General features: G+C 44.8%; 1 pseudogene; it reads left to right on the top strand.

Moving 5' to 3' along the window:
• Positions 1–15740, top strand: part of LOC112217318 — a 34753-nt pseudogene that overhangs the window by 8004 nt on the left and 11009 nt on the right.

The following is a 15740-nucleotide window of genomic DNA, read 5'->3' as shown; positions in this document are numbered from 1 at the left end:
ACTTCAATGGTATTTTGCTTTCATAGATTTAGTACTACTTAACATCTCTCTCTCTCGATATATAGATTACGTTTTTGATGTTATGGTTGGCTCGGATGTAATCTACTTCAGCCACCACTGCTATGAGGAGTACGGCCAACGGTGTCACTTTGCCCTCAACCCCATCTTCCAGCACTACGCCAAACACTTCCCGAAGGAGGCGCTGCAGCTCGCCCACAAATCTTGCCTCTACTACCCAGTCTACCCCTCCTACCACAGAAACAGCCTCGGGACCTTAAAGCTCACATTGAGTGACTCCTCAATGTGCTCATTCCAGAGTGTGTGCGTGCGTTCAGTACCAGATAGCGCCTGCCCAGCCACCAGCAGCTCTCTCCGGGGTTAAGGCAGCAGGTGCTGATATAAGACTGCCAGCTCCAGCTCTCTGGACTGTGAGAAGACATTTCCTCAGTGTGTAGAGGCCTCCTCCTCTTGCTAATTACCTTCTACTAACATGCACCAGATTGGGAGATGATGAGGTGTAAATAGAATTATGGAATTATGGAAAAGCTAATGGGAGAGGGAATCATCATTTGGGCAGTGGATGGTGGAGCATTGGGTTGGCCTGCCATGAAGGGGTTTCTTTCTATTCAAGAGCATGTTGAAGGGCGTGTAAATCGTGTAAACCAACGTGTTCATCTGAACTAATTATGTCTGCTTCCCAAATGGCACCGTATCCCTTTACAGACCTTTTTATGGGTCCTGGTGAAAGGTAGTGCACTATATAGGGAAAAGGGTGGCATTTGGAATGCATCCTATATCACCTTAGACTTGGCACCTGTTAGTCACCACCCGCCCTTGCCTCCATCAATAGTATAGCTCATAGGTATCACCTCACCTGACCTTTGCCCCTTTTCTTCTCCCATCAGAACTCCTGTGCCCATTACCTGACCTCTGTCCTGAACTGCATGGTCCCAGGTGCGCCCACGACGCCAGATTGTTTACCCTCTGGACAGGCTGGGCATCAACACACCATCCAAGCAGATCACCAAGGACCAGGTGGGCACAGCAGCAGCTGGTGAACATGTTTTAACATGCCAGGGAATGCAAATGGGAAATACCCACTGTCTCCAGGTTAACAGAATGAGCGGGAGAGAGATGATATGAGACAGAGCCAGAGTAGGGAGAAAGACAGGAAGCATCTTTAGTGTGAGTCATTTACATGCCCACAAGAGGGCGCTGCTTTAAAATTGATGGATTCCCCCACTTAGCATGGAGTGTTTATAACTGATATTTGTGTCAAACAGTAAAATATTGTGATGGATAATATGATTTTATGTGACTGATAATTATTCAATCAAGAGTAAGACGTGCCATGTACAAACAGCATTGCAGTTTTGAACATTGCATATAATGAGTTGTCAAGCTTTTTCAGTGGTATTGTATACGCACAGCTTTTCTTTAATAGTCTTTCCAACCCAACCTTCGCAAGGTTATTTTTAAAGGGCTTTATATTTATATAGATGAGGGCAGCAGATGGTTGCTGTGACAGACGGTTGGGAGTGTTTGCCTCTGCTGTTTTAACAAGGTAAAGCAGCATAGTCCACTTATCACACTGTCATAAACCAGTGTCTGCCGCACCTGGGCTACATCTCAATAGTTGTAACTATCTTCCTCTCCTTGTGTCCTTTTTCCTCCATGATCATTGATCTGGCTGGACAGGACAGGTGGAAGCAAAATAGTCTAAAGTAAACCTAACCAGTCTGTTCACCTATAAAAGGTAGGTCATGGAGAAAACAAAAGGAGACAAGGGAAGGAAGCCATTTCAGACTAACAAAACCCTGGACCTGTCCTTATCCGCATAATGAAACACTTGTGTTGGATTATGCTGCAAATGCAATGTTATTCTAAGTCAGAACTTTATACGGTAACACTTTCACCGTTTGACTTTTTGCTAATCACAGCACATTCTGCTCTCACATCAGTCTATATTCTCAACCTTTTGTAAAATATAATATCAATGGGGCTTTAGTCCACAGCATGTTCTGAACCATACGATGGGAACAGCACAGTTATGCAACATGTTGCTGTGCTTTTTTAACCTGAGATCATAGATTTAAATCGGAGACTAATTGTTCCTATATGTGTCACGTCTATCACGCATCACTCCCCTCGGCCTCAGTGCATTTGCAGATACACCTGCATTCGCCCATTCCTGCCCATCCAATTTAAAAGCTCCATTTAGTAACACGGCAACCATCATATCCAGGCTGCCATGTAGATAAGAGGAGAGCAGAGCGCTGCCTCACAGCTTTGTCTGTCAGGGTGCATCGCAAATGCCACCCTATTCCCCATACTTTTGACCAGAGCTCTGTGGGCCCTGGTCAAAAGTAGTGCACTATGGGAATCGGGTGCCATTTTAGGACGCAGGCTCCGCTTTGTGATGTAAGCCTGGTGTCTAGCACAGATGTATTAATCAGATTTAAAGCACCTGTTCCCTCTCTATCAATACGGGATCATATTACACAGTGCCATGGTCACAGCACCCGGCCATTATGTTAGAGAAAAGGTTAGGCAACATCTACACAGGGATAGGAAATAGGGACAGCTGCACCTACCCCACGCTATACCTACCCGCACATGACAAATCACAAAGCAGACCTGCCCTGTGTTGTTTGACTGTCTGGAGTATTTCAGGTGATTCTTTTTGAGGGTGTTCTTGACAAATGCTAAATAAAGATGTCAATAGCTGAACTGACAATGCTCCTTGCACTTTAATTACATAGGTTTGATAACATTTGCTCATTTTCACATGAAGAGTTTGCATTTACATTTTGTTGACGTGTTCTTTGAAAGAACGGAAGTAACATCAATATTACTCAAAGGTTCATTCCACCCCTGTTCCCACTTCCTTTGTGGTGTGCTGCCATTTTCCATCCAACAAGGTGTGCAGGGAAACCAATCTAACTAATTCTGAATGCTCAAAGACCAGTTAGCGCTCTAAGATCACTGTGTGGTTAGTAGTGATCCATGGAAGAATTTGGAGAAATGGACAATTCTGTGGATAACACAATGCTCTCTGCAACCATTCTCACTCCGTACCTTGTGTTGAATGCTCTGACATTTGGACATTTATTTTCAACAGAGCCAGTACCCATAATAAATGTGTTAGTATTTAAGTAGGAGCGCTGGCACTTAAGTTTCACTCAGTGCTTCCAGTGGCGCCATCTAATACTAAGAAATGTCCATATTGGTTGGTATGAACACTGCTAAAATAATAATAGAATGTTTGAGCTGAAAGCTGGTACTCTCTTTTAGGTAGTTTAGTGCTCAAATCGCTGCAGAATGCTGTGGTAGCCATGCTGGTTAAGTGTGCCTTGAATTCTAAATAAATCACAGACAGTGTCACCAGCAAAGCACCCCCACACCGTCACACCTCCTCCTCCATGCTTCACGGTGGGACCGCACATGCAGAAATCATCCGTTCACCTTATTTGGTTCCAAGCGGTTGGAACCAAAAACCTCAAATTTAGACTAATCAGACTAAGGGACAGATTTCCACCGGTCTAATGTCCATTTCTCGTGTTTCTTGGCCCAAGCAAGGCTCGTCTTCTTAATACTGTCCTTTAGTAGTGGTTTCTTTGCAGCAATTCGACCATGAAGGCCTGATTCACGTAGTCTCATCTGAACAGTTGATGTTGAGATGGGTCTGTTACTTGAACTTTGTGAAGCATTTATTTGGTCTGCAATATGAGGTGCAGTTAACTCTAATGAACTTGTCCTCTGCAGCAGTGGTAACTGGGTCTTCCTTTCCTGTGGTGGTCCTCATCAGAGCCAGTTTCATCGTAGCGCTTGATGGTTTTTGCGACTAAACCTGAAGAAACGTTCAAAGTTCTTGACATTTTTCAGATTGACTGACCTTCATGTCTTAAAATAATGATGGACTGTTGTTTGTCTTTGCTTATTTGAGTTGTTATTGCCATAATATGGACTTAGTCTTTTACCAAATAGGGCTATCTTCTGTATTCTGTATCTTCTGTATTCTAGAAAATAGTAAAAAATCAAGAAAAACCCTTGAAGGAGTAGGTGTGTCCCAACTTTTGACTGGTTCTGTATATTGGTTAAAAATACTAGAGTGACTGAAATATGAACATTTTAGGAGAGACATTTTTTGAGGTAATCAAACAAATGAATATTTTACTTTTACGGACACTCTCTGCCACGTCGCCTCAGGCAACATATGCACTCAACCACATCAACTGAAAACTAACCATGGAACCAAAAGTCACCATCATTGTCGTAGTGGGGTCATCAGACACCGGCTTCACCTTTTTTGAAGTATTGAGAAATTGTATACAAGTGTTCGTGTGTGTTTTGTTCCAGTTGAGAGGTGCTTAGATTTGAACCCATCTCTGAAGGGCACAACCGCCAGATTATAGGATTTAATACAGAACATTAATCTGCCTTCCTGGGCAAATGCAAAATCTGCATGGGAGCAAGACATGGGTGCTGAGCTACCCGATGACATATGGCAACATAGTATTGGGCGTATTCACACCTCATCATTTTGCACAAGGCACAAGGCTCATTCAGTTCAACGTTTTGCACCGTCTCCATTCTCAAATGACAGGCTGGCAAACATATATCCAAATGTTGACCTCAAGTGTTTGAGATGCCATCAGAGTCCAGCAACTGTGAGACAAATGTTTTGGGCGTGCCAGTCTTTGAGTGGCTTCTGGGACCTTTTTTTTTTTTGCCATTCTCACACGTGTAACAAATCTATTAGCCCCAATCCATTCACTGCTATTTTTGGAGTACTTCCCCTAGATCAGGGCAAAGCCTCCCTCCTTTATGCAGTGGGTTAAGGAGGTGATGTCATCCCTGCCTCTGGAGAAGGTTAGGTACACTGTGCATGGGTCCCCATTCATACAATATGTGGAAAGCCTGTCTTTTACATAGTGTAACTTGTATATTTTAGTAAGCGGACATGTCTGATCTAGTGGCCATATATTGTGCTGATAAATTTCAACTATAATTACAATACCGATTTTTGTATTTTATATACTTTTTTTCCATTGTTTTGTCTTATTACATTTTCTGTGATATATTTGTATGACACCTTGGTGGAGGGATGGGAGGGAAAGGTGGGTGGTTGGGGAATAAGGAGTTGGGGTTATTGTACGGTTTATCTTGTCTTTTCTCATATCTGAAAATCGATAAATAAAATGCACTTAAAAAAAAAAAAGAAATGTGTGTTTTAGAGGAAGCTCAATGACATCCAGATGATTGTAATTGGTGGGGAGTGACTGGTCGGTATTAGAGCAGCAGCTTGTGCTGCTTTATCAGCAGTGATTAGTAGAAATATGAGTGGAGAGGATAATAGGTATACCCACCCACAGCAACATGTGTGAACACACTACCATCCCCTTTCCCACCAAGGCAATGTATACAACCAGCTTACTATTGGTATTACTCTGAATTCATGGGTACCTTCAAATAAACGCCAATTCAACACCTTTTGTTATTACCATCTTTTTTGCATTGTCATAAATAAGCTTTTTTTTTTTTTTACTCTTCTTAATCTATCTGCGCGTGCAGTGTGTGCAGATTCTTGCTTCTCAAAGTCTTGATGCTTTGTCGATTGGATAAATGAGGCTTTATAGTTTTAGGCTTGGATGAAAGCCTGAACACACACGCGCACACGCACACACACACACGCACACGCACACACACACACGACAACCCTCCATGACCGCGAGTAAAAACACTTGTCTAAAGTGTATGTCAACAGCATTCACTTGCAGAAAGAGTTCTCCAGCATTTGTCTTTTATTCCAGGAATCCAATCTCTGGAAATGTCACCAGACCTTTGATCGGTTAGAAAGTGGAGGAGCTGCTATGTTTGCACTCATCCCATCTTTGAGATTAACTGTTCCTCCAAACAATTTGACGTTTAGGCCTGCTCATTCACCATGAGCCGATAACTGCCAGGCAACCGGGTCATTGTGTGTGGATGTGAAAGCAGCTCGGAGGGAGGGCGTGTGCATAACGCAGGGAGGGGGTTGGCAGGCAGGAGTGGCGGAGCGATGGGCACACAGCTGCCTGGGGCTGGCATTCAGGAGGGCCGAGCGCTGGCCCTTTAATTAGCCACTCCACTGTTCTCCTGTCAGGGATCTTCTGCAGCGATCTGTGTTTGCTGTCACTAATGACTTGACTAATGAGGCAGTTAGTGTCCACTAAAATAATGGCGAGGCTCTGCTAGCAGTGGGCCTGGGTGAGTGATGGATCAGCTTGGGCCCTGCTGGGCCCCCTTATCAGGCCAACCCAAACGGCTGGCCTCCAGCTTTCCATCCCCCTCCATGCAGCCCACCCCCCTCCTCCATTACTCAGTGCGACAGGGTCAGAGTTGGGGGGGGGCAGGCAGATAAAGAGGTGGTGGGACTGCTCTGCCTCTCTGCCTGCTGGTCAGTGGGGTGGGGGGAGGTGGGGGGAGTGGGGCGCCGGGGTCACAGCGGTCGTCTGTCAGCGTCTGATAACAGACAGACAGAAAGCCAGGAGCTGGTGATTTGGTCGTGTCCAGAGCCCAATCACAGGCCTTAATGCCTCAGTGCTGGGAGTTAAACCCACCTTCTGGCTCAAATTAACACGGAAAGTTGGATTGAAATGAGCTCCGATTATTCTCTGTTCACCAGAAAAAGTAATGTTATGACTGTAACTACTGTTCCCTGAAGAAAGGAAACAATGTACAACATACTATGGGGGAGTCGCACTCTTGCAACTTTGGCTGAAGGATCTACAATCACGCCTGTCAAGGCCAATGAAAAATGCGCCTCGCTGGAAGCCCCGCCTTCCACAGGTGATAAGCGTGAGGCTCGGATTCATTCCTTCCTTCAATTAAATACCGCTCTTCACCGAGCTCAGGAACGGGCAGTGCTGGGCCGAAGATATGTTGTACCTCGTTTCCCTCCTTCAGGAAACAGTAGTTATAGTCGTAACGTTACGTTCCCTTTCAGTCAGTCAACTTGGGTAAAACATACTATGGGGAAATATCACGCCCCAACCCGACCCCAATGGATACTAAATTAAATGGCCGATGTCAGACCCCCCAGACTTGTCCCCGCCAGATGCGGGGGTCTGGGTATTGCGCACACGAATGCTGCCTAGTGACTTTCCCCTGTCCCAGCCATAAGCACACTGTGGGCTACACAGGGAGCATTGACATCCAATGTATGCGGATGACTCAACTATACACGTCGGCTACTACAGCGACTGAAATGACTGCAACACTCAGCAAATAGCTGCAGTTAGTTTCAGAGTGGGTGGCAAGGAATAAGTTAGCCCTAAATATTTCTAAAACTAAAAGCATTGCATTTGGAACAAAAAACACTCACTAAACACTAAACCTTAACTAAATCTTGTAATAAATAAATGTGTAAATTGAGCACGTTGAGATGACTAAACTGCTTGGAGTAACCCTAGATTGTAAGCTATCATGGTCAAAACATATTGATGCAGAGGTAGCTAAGATGGGGAGAAGTCTGTCTATCAACAAGGCAGGTCCTACAGAACCTAGTTTTGTCCCACCTTGACTACTGTTCAGTCGTGTGGTCAGGTGCCACAAATAAGGACTTAGGAAAATTGCAATTGGCTCAGACCAGGGCAGCACGGCTGACCCTTGGATGTACACAGAGAGCTAATATTAATGATATGCATGTCAATCTCTCCTGGCTGAAAGTGGAATAGAGATTGACTTCATCACTACTTTTATTTATGAGACGTATTGACTTGTTGAATGCACCGAGCTGTCTGTCTAAACTACTGGCACACAGCTCGAACACCCATGCAAGAGGTCTCTTCACAGTCCTCAAGTTCATAACAGACTATGGGAGGCACACAGTACTACATAGAGCCATGACTACATGGAACTCTATTCCACATCAAGTAACTGATGCCAGCAGTAAAATTAGATTTTTAAAAAACAGATAAAAAAACACCTTATGGAACAGCGGGGACTGTGAAGCATCACAAACATTGGCACAGACACATGCGTACACACACATGATAACATACATACATGGATTTAGTACTGTAGGTATGTGGTAGTGGTGGAGTAGAGGCCCGAGGGCACACAGTGTGTTGTGAAATCTGTGAATGTATTGTAATGTTTTAAAATTGTATAAACTACCTTAATTTTACTGGACCCCAGGAAGAGTAGCTGCTGCTTTGGCAGCAGCTAATGGGAATCCATAATAAATACAAACACAAACGACAGAAGTGCGTAGTGATGCCCAACTTGCCGCAGCACAAATATCTCCTCTAGTCAACCCTTTAAACAATGCGCAAGACACTGTGAGGCAATTCCCACATGACCCGCTGAGATAGTGGCCATGTACACTTTTAATGTTCAGAATGCCTGTCCCTGCTCCAAAAGCTCCTGTAGGGATATACGGATGTCCCTCACCGCACTCTGAAAAGGAACAAGTATTTTCTCTTAGCACCAGAGCTCAAGCGCTTGCCACTTATACCCATACAGTCCTCTCATGGAGGGCGCCCTTGCAGACTGAATGGTAGTAATAAAATTCAGAGGTAAACCTCTAGTCTTCAGATTGGCCTTCTCAGGGGCCAGGCCCATAGGAGCCAAATCTCCAGCCTGGGACAACAGGTGCGCCTGGGACAACAGGTCCCTGTTGGGAGTTGCCACAGGTCCCCACCTAAAAGGTGAACGATCTCCTCGAACCAAGGCTGCCTGGGCCAACGGGGAGCTACAACAATAGCTACAATTTAATTTTTTTTTTAAAAAGGGTTCAATCAGAAACACTGGCAGAAACGCCTAAAGGACGACACTGCACGTTTTCTCGCGATGCGACAAGCGTCACCCAAAGCGAGAGTATATGCGCACTGCTCCCCATCAATAGGGAGTGAGCCAAGGTTCGGAGGGCGAGAGACAGCATCTCTCTCCCTGTCTGTTGATACACGCCACCACTGACATATTGCCGGTTCTGACCAGCACAAGCCGGCACGACAAAAGCAGGGGGAAGCACCTGGGCACCAGATACGGCGTTAGGAGATCCGGGTAACTGATATTGCAGTGCACTCCGCACCAGTTTCCATACCCCGATTCGAGTTGCCTTTGTACAGCGCCCTCGGGGGGGTGCATCTGTCGTGATCACTTTGCACCATACAACTAAGCCCATGGAAGCCCCCTAACAATAGCAGAGGGTTCCAACCACTGGGTCACCCGAAGTGACCGACTTAGGCTGCGAGATGAGTCCAAGTGAGTGGCTAGCACTCAGAGCTGGAAGGGCCGCATCAACAATAGCCCCATGAGAGCGACTTCCATTACAGAAGCCATCATCCCCAGCAGGTGTAGGCACGGGAGAAAACGCACTGAGTGACCCAGCCGAAATGTAGCAGAGCCGGAGCCCGGACACCCTCCATTGGGATAGAAAAGCATGATACATGAGCGAGTCAACGGAATGCAGTGAGACTGTGCCAGACAGCTCTTTCTCTGGTTTCCTATGAAGCCTAGAGACTGAATACAGGACAGTAGCATGTATGTGTGTAACGCTGCTTGCCGCCTCGACCCCCATCGTCACTAGTCAATCGGCTATAATCATCAATTGTAAATTAAAGGAAAAACCCTGGAATGAGTAGGTGTGTCCAAACTTTTGACTGGTACTGTAGGTCTAGAATGGGACCCAATGTTCCGTCCATTTTTGGAACCAGGAAACACTGGCTGTACCAGCGTCCTGGATCTTCGACATAGGAACCACACGTGTTGCCTGTTTCTGGAGACGGGAGAATATTTACTAACTCAAAACGGGCGCTGAGGCCTCAAGAATAGTCAACGTGATGACGCTGCAGGAGCGTGGGAGACACACAGTAAATTGTAGCCTGTACCCTGGCATCACTGTTCACATGATCAAGGGTAACACTGCACATGCGCGCCACTGGACGGAGCAGACAGCAAGCCTCCCGATGTCATCTGAATGGACAGGACACCACTTTGTGGCCTGGGAGAGATTGGTTCTTCTTCCATTTCCACCACTCTTGACAACCATCAAACTCACATGTTGAAGACAACACTTTTGACACCCGCGAACAGTGTGGAACTTCGAGGTTGTTAAAATTGTGCCAAGGTTAGCCTAAAGCCCGGCCCACTCTGGGTACAAGGGCTTCGGTGATCAGTGATGTCCCCGATTGGCAGTACTGTCACAATGAGCCTCACTCGTTTTAGGTGGTAAGATGCATTCCGGTAACCAGCTGGCTCCCAGCACTGGGCGATTTCGAGGTTCATATGAATCCCAGAGACTGTGTGTTGGATAATAGCATTGTCATGTCCAACCCTGCTTGTTCTCTCGACTTCGCTACCAACCACCAATCACCTACAGGGCCCATAACCTGTATCACTAGACACCTCATAGGGAATAGTGAGCTACAGGCAGGAATCAGCAATGAATCCCAATAATGCCCCCTCCCCATAGGGAACGAATCCCCCAACTTATTACTCCCACACTGGGGAGATTGATTTACACTTTGAACCCCGTGAACAGCATGGGACGCGGGGTACAAGAGGAGCATTAAACATAGACAAGCTTCCAACACGCGTTGTGTTTCCGTGAGATTGTATAGCCCTGCATGAACCCCGGCTCCCTTGTGGACACAGAGGACTCCGGCAATGGCTGATGTAGCGCCCAGTTTGACATAACAAAATGTGGGGGAACTGTCATCACATTAATGTTTTTTTGTGGAGCAGCGCAGATTCCTCATCGGAGGAACATGCAAGCCCTGCTCTCTCTACTTTCTCAAACTCCAGGAATTGAAAATAGGAATGGGGTTGCTATATTCCCAGGGGAACGCTAGTAAGTTTCATTCAGTGGGAGTTATGCATGCTAGCAGATGTTATTATTTATTTATTTTATAAAAAAATATATATATTTCACCTTTATTTAACCAGGTAAACCAAGATAAAGCAAAGCAGTGCGACAAAAACAACATCACACATAAACAAATGTACCGTCAATAACACAATAAAAAAATATATGTACAGTGTGTGCAAATGTAGAAGAGTAGGGAGGTAAAGGCAATAAATAGGCCATAGAGGCGAAATAATTACAATTTAGCATTAACACTGGAGTGATATATATGCAGATGATGATGTGCAAGTAGAGATACTGGGGTGCAAAATAGCAAGAGGGTAAGTAATAATATGGGGATGAGGTAGTTGGTGTGCTATTTTCAGATTGGCTGTGTACAGGTACAGTGATCGGTAAGCTGCTCTGACAGCTGATGCTTAAAGTTAAAGAGGGAGATTTTTGCAATTCGTTCCAGTCATTGGCAGCAGAGAACTGGAACCATCTCTGCGTCCCGCAACTCGGACGAGGTACGTGCATGCGGGAGAGGAAGTCACTACCGGAAACACAAAGCCCCCTAAAGAATGTTACACTATTGTGAGGAGAACCTGTGCCACGGATTAGTAAGGGAACATTGCCAGCCGTCCCCTAGTCTTGCACACAAACTGATTTGAGCGAGGGCAGCCTGAGCATGCACCGAGCCATACAAGACAATCAACGTGAGTATCTTTGAATTGATTGGGACATGGTTGTTTAATCATCCCCAGTTTACATCCCCCCCCTCCTCTCCCCTGTAACGATTCCCCAGGTCGTTTCTGTAAATGAGAATTTGTTCTCAGTCATCTTACCTCGTAAAATAAGGGTTAAATACAAATAAAAAAACAAACCCAGATTGTTAGATTTCGTCGTTTCAGGTACGTTAGCCATCTTACTTATTGCTATAGCCAGGCCAATAAATTACAAAGAATAACTAATTGTTCGTTATTAGGAGACTTTTGAGAACCATACAAACTTCAGCACACAACTTCCAGTTGGCTGAGCACGCCAACTAAGGGGCAATTTAGTTGGCGCAACGTAAAACAGTCTCGTGTTCCAATTGCTTGTTTTAGTAGTGTGCACACTGAGGTGTAATTAAAGTAATGAATCCGAGCCTCACTGTTCTCACCTGTGGAAGGCGGGGCTCACAGCGAGGTGAGGAATTCCTTGACCTTTGGTGGGCGTGACTGTAGGATCCTTCAACCGAAGCCGCGAGAGTGCGAACATGGTACGTGGTACCGAAGTTGACTGACTGAAAGGGAACACACTGGATTAGGCTACCATTGTGAACAAAGACCATGGTTGAGTTATTTATTCTACACGTCAAACCGAGTGTTAAAATATAATGACATTAAAGGGTCGTAATAAGTATTGTGTTGACACCTCTGTTTGTGTTGCATGAAAAGGTGTCCCCCCCCCCACTTCATTCACAAATGTGCAACTTAGACCAGATCTATCACTTTCCCTCCCAGAGACAGGCAGCAGACTTGCAGGCGATCTAAAGCTTGACATGACATGGCTCAGCCCAGTGTACATCTCCTTTTCACTCAGCACCATTGAGGCTTTCTCTGTTGTATTACCAATGAGAATAATGTCCATTTGGCACGGAACAAAGGAGGACATTTACATCACAAGAGACCTTTTACACTCCTGATAGTAAACGCATAAGAGGAACACTACAAGCTGGGGACAAAAACAGACTAAACAAAGGAAGGGCTTTTACTACGAGGCTTAGAAAATAAAGGATTTTTAATGTATACCGAAGGAGATGAAATGCAATAAGGGCATTAGATGGAGGCATTCAGCTGCATCTGCGCCCTCTCACTCAGCTCTCAGAGAATAACAACACACTGCAGATAGAGCCTTAGCTCATATCTCTGTGATTCCCTCTGTTCTTCCTGAACCAATGTACTGCATGTCTAGTCTTTCGATTTTTCCGCTACTACAAAATGGAACAGGAACTCTGAGATAACTGTTGACGAAATACACCCATTTGTTCATCAGGGCAAGACCATTTGTGTTCAGGTGTGATGAGGTCATCATCTCTCAGAAAATACACGTTCTCATATTCTGCACTGGACATTGTTCATCTACAGTGCCTTGCGAAAGTATTCGGCCCCCTTGAACTTTGCGACCTTTTGCCACATTTCAGGCTTCAAACATAAAGATATAAAACTGTATTTTTTTGTGAAGAATCAACAACAAGTGGGACACAATCATGAAGTGGAATGACATTTATTGGATATTTCAAACTTTTTTAACAAATCAAAAACTGAAAAATTGGGCGTGCAAAATTATTCAGCCCCCTTAAGTTAATACTTAACTTTTAACTTAATACGCACCTTTTGCTGCGATTACAGCTGTAAGTCGCTTGGGGTATGTCTCTATCAGTTTTGCACATCGAGAGACTGAAATTTTTTCCAATTCCTCCTTGCAAAACAGCTCGAGCTCAGTGAGGTTGGATGGAGAGCATTTGTGAACAGCAGTTTTCAGTTCTTTCCACAGATTCTCGATTGGATTCAGGTCTGGACTTTGACTTGGCCATTCTAACACCTGGATATGTTTATTTTTGAACCATTCCATTGTAGATTTTGCTTTATGTTTTGGATCATTGTCTTGTTGGAAGACAAATCTCCGTCCCAGTCTCAGGTCTTTTGCAGACTCCATCAGGTTTTCTTCCAGAATGGTCCTGTATTTGGCTCCATCCATCTTCCCATCAATTTTAACCATCTTCCCTGTCCCTGCTGAAGAAAAGCAGGCCCAAACCATGATGCTGCCACCACCATGTTTGACAGTGGGGATGGTGTGTTCAGGGTGATGAGCTGTGTTGCTTTTACGCCAAACATAACGTTTTGCATTGTTGCCAAAAAGTTCAATTTTGGTTTCATCTGACCAGAGCACCTTCTTCCACATGTTTGTGTCTCCCAGGTGGCTTGTGGCAAACTTTAAACAACACTTTTTATGGATATCTTTAAGAAATGGCTTTCTTCTTGCCACTCTTCCATAAAGGCCAGATTTGTGCAATATACGACTGATTGTTGTCCTATGGACAGAGTCTCCCACCTCAGCTGTAGATCTCTGCAGTTCATCCAGAGTGATCATGGGCCTCTTGGCTGCATCTCTGATCAGTCTTCTCCTTGTATGAGCTGAAAGTTTAGAGGGACGGCCAGGTCTTGGTAGATTTGCAGTGGTCTGATACTCCTTCCATTTCAATATTATCGCTTGCACAGTGCTCTTCGGGATGTTTAAAGCTTGGGAAATCTTTTTGTATCCAAATCCGGCTTTAAACTTCTTCACAACAGTATCTCGGACCTGCCTGGTGTGTTCCTTGTTCTTCATGATGCTCTCTGCGCTTTTAACGGACCTCTGAGACTATCACAGTGCAGGTGCATTTATATGGAGACTTGATTACACACAGGTGGATTGTATTTATCATCATTAGTCATTTAGGTCAACATTGGATCATTCAGAGATCCTCACTGAACTTCTGGAGAGAGTTTGCTGCACTGAAAGTAAAGGGGCTGAATAATTTTGCACGCCCAATTTTTCAGTTTTTGATTTGTTAAAAAAGTTTGAAATATCCAATAAATGTCGTTCCACTTCATGATTGTGTCCCACTTGTTGTTGATTCTTCACAAAAAAATACAGTTTTATATCTTTATGTTTGAAGCCTGAAATGTGGCAAAAGGTCGCAAAGTTCAAGGGGGCCGAATACTTTCGCAAGGCACTGTATCTATGCATTATTCCTAGGCTGGCTGAAGGCCACTGAGTTGTCAGAAGCAAGGTCATCTTCCCAGAAATCGTTGTGTTTCTTTCCTGCTCAAGGCCCACACCTGCAGGTTCAATAACATGACTCTGATACCCACGCAAGGCTTCCCGGGCTACTACACCAATGAAAAGATGAGATTCCTGTCCACAAGATGAGATACCTGCAGCTTACCTTACTGTCATTCAAGGTCTACATGGAAGACTGTCGTCATCAATGTCAGTGGAAATCAGAGCTTGGGAATCATTTTGATCTCATGGACACAGAAATGGCCTGTACTACAAATGTATAATACCCAGACGCCTGTCAAACACACCTTTCAGAAGGCTCTATAAAAGCTTTTAACACGCTACATAATGAACATCTGTTGTAGACTGTGCCAAGCTGACTAACTCCACTCGCCCTGTCCACCACCCACAGCCATGGCTACTGTGACAGGGACAATACCCATCTGTCTCTCCGCTCCTGGATCAACGTGGTGACAGGCAAGATGGTGGGCATCGACAGGGCAGTCAAGCACGTGCTGGTGTCTGGGGGCAGGAAGGTGCCCTATGATCACCTCATCTTCTATACAGGCCAGCAGTACCAGGTTAGCGGGAAATATGACACACTGGTCTACTACAGGGCTGACCATTTTTTTTTTGCCTCGGAAGCCGCATTCAGTCTTCAGTGAGGTCCGCAATGATCATTTCCTCGCTGTCAAAATTTGCAAAAGAAATTGTCCTCTTAATATCAATATTTGTATTTATTTTCTATGCTCCCTGACTGTCTATATTTCATTTAGGGGATTATTAGTGAGCTGAACACTGTCAAGAAACTGTTCTGATTTGGTTTAAGTTATTTTAAAGTATATTAAGTTTGAATTGGACCTCCTCGCGCGGGCCGGATGTTTGACACTTCTGGTCTACTATGTAACAGTGTCAGGTGAAAAGCACGCTGTGCTCCATTTTTTTTTAAACGCAATAGTAAATCTTAGCGCTGGTGGTAGCATTATAGGGTTCAGGGGTGTGTCAGAAATATTTTTGCTATTTTCACAACTGTACAGTAATGATGGGCGCAATAGCTGGCAGTGGCGCTAAAGGACTAGATTTTGATGAGTAAGTTGTGGGT

This window comes from Oncorhynchus tshawytscha, linkage group LG18 (assembly GCF_018296145.1).
Source record: "Oncorhynchus tshawytscha isolate Ot180627B linkage group LG18, Otsh_v2.0, whole genome shotgun sequence".
Lineage (NCBI taxonomy): Eukaryota > Metazoa > Chordata > Actinopteri > Salmoniformes > Salmonidae > Oncorhynchus > Oncorhynchus tshawytscha.
This window is presented reverse-complemented; position numbering and strand designations above follow the sequence as displayed.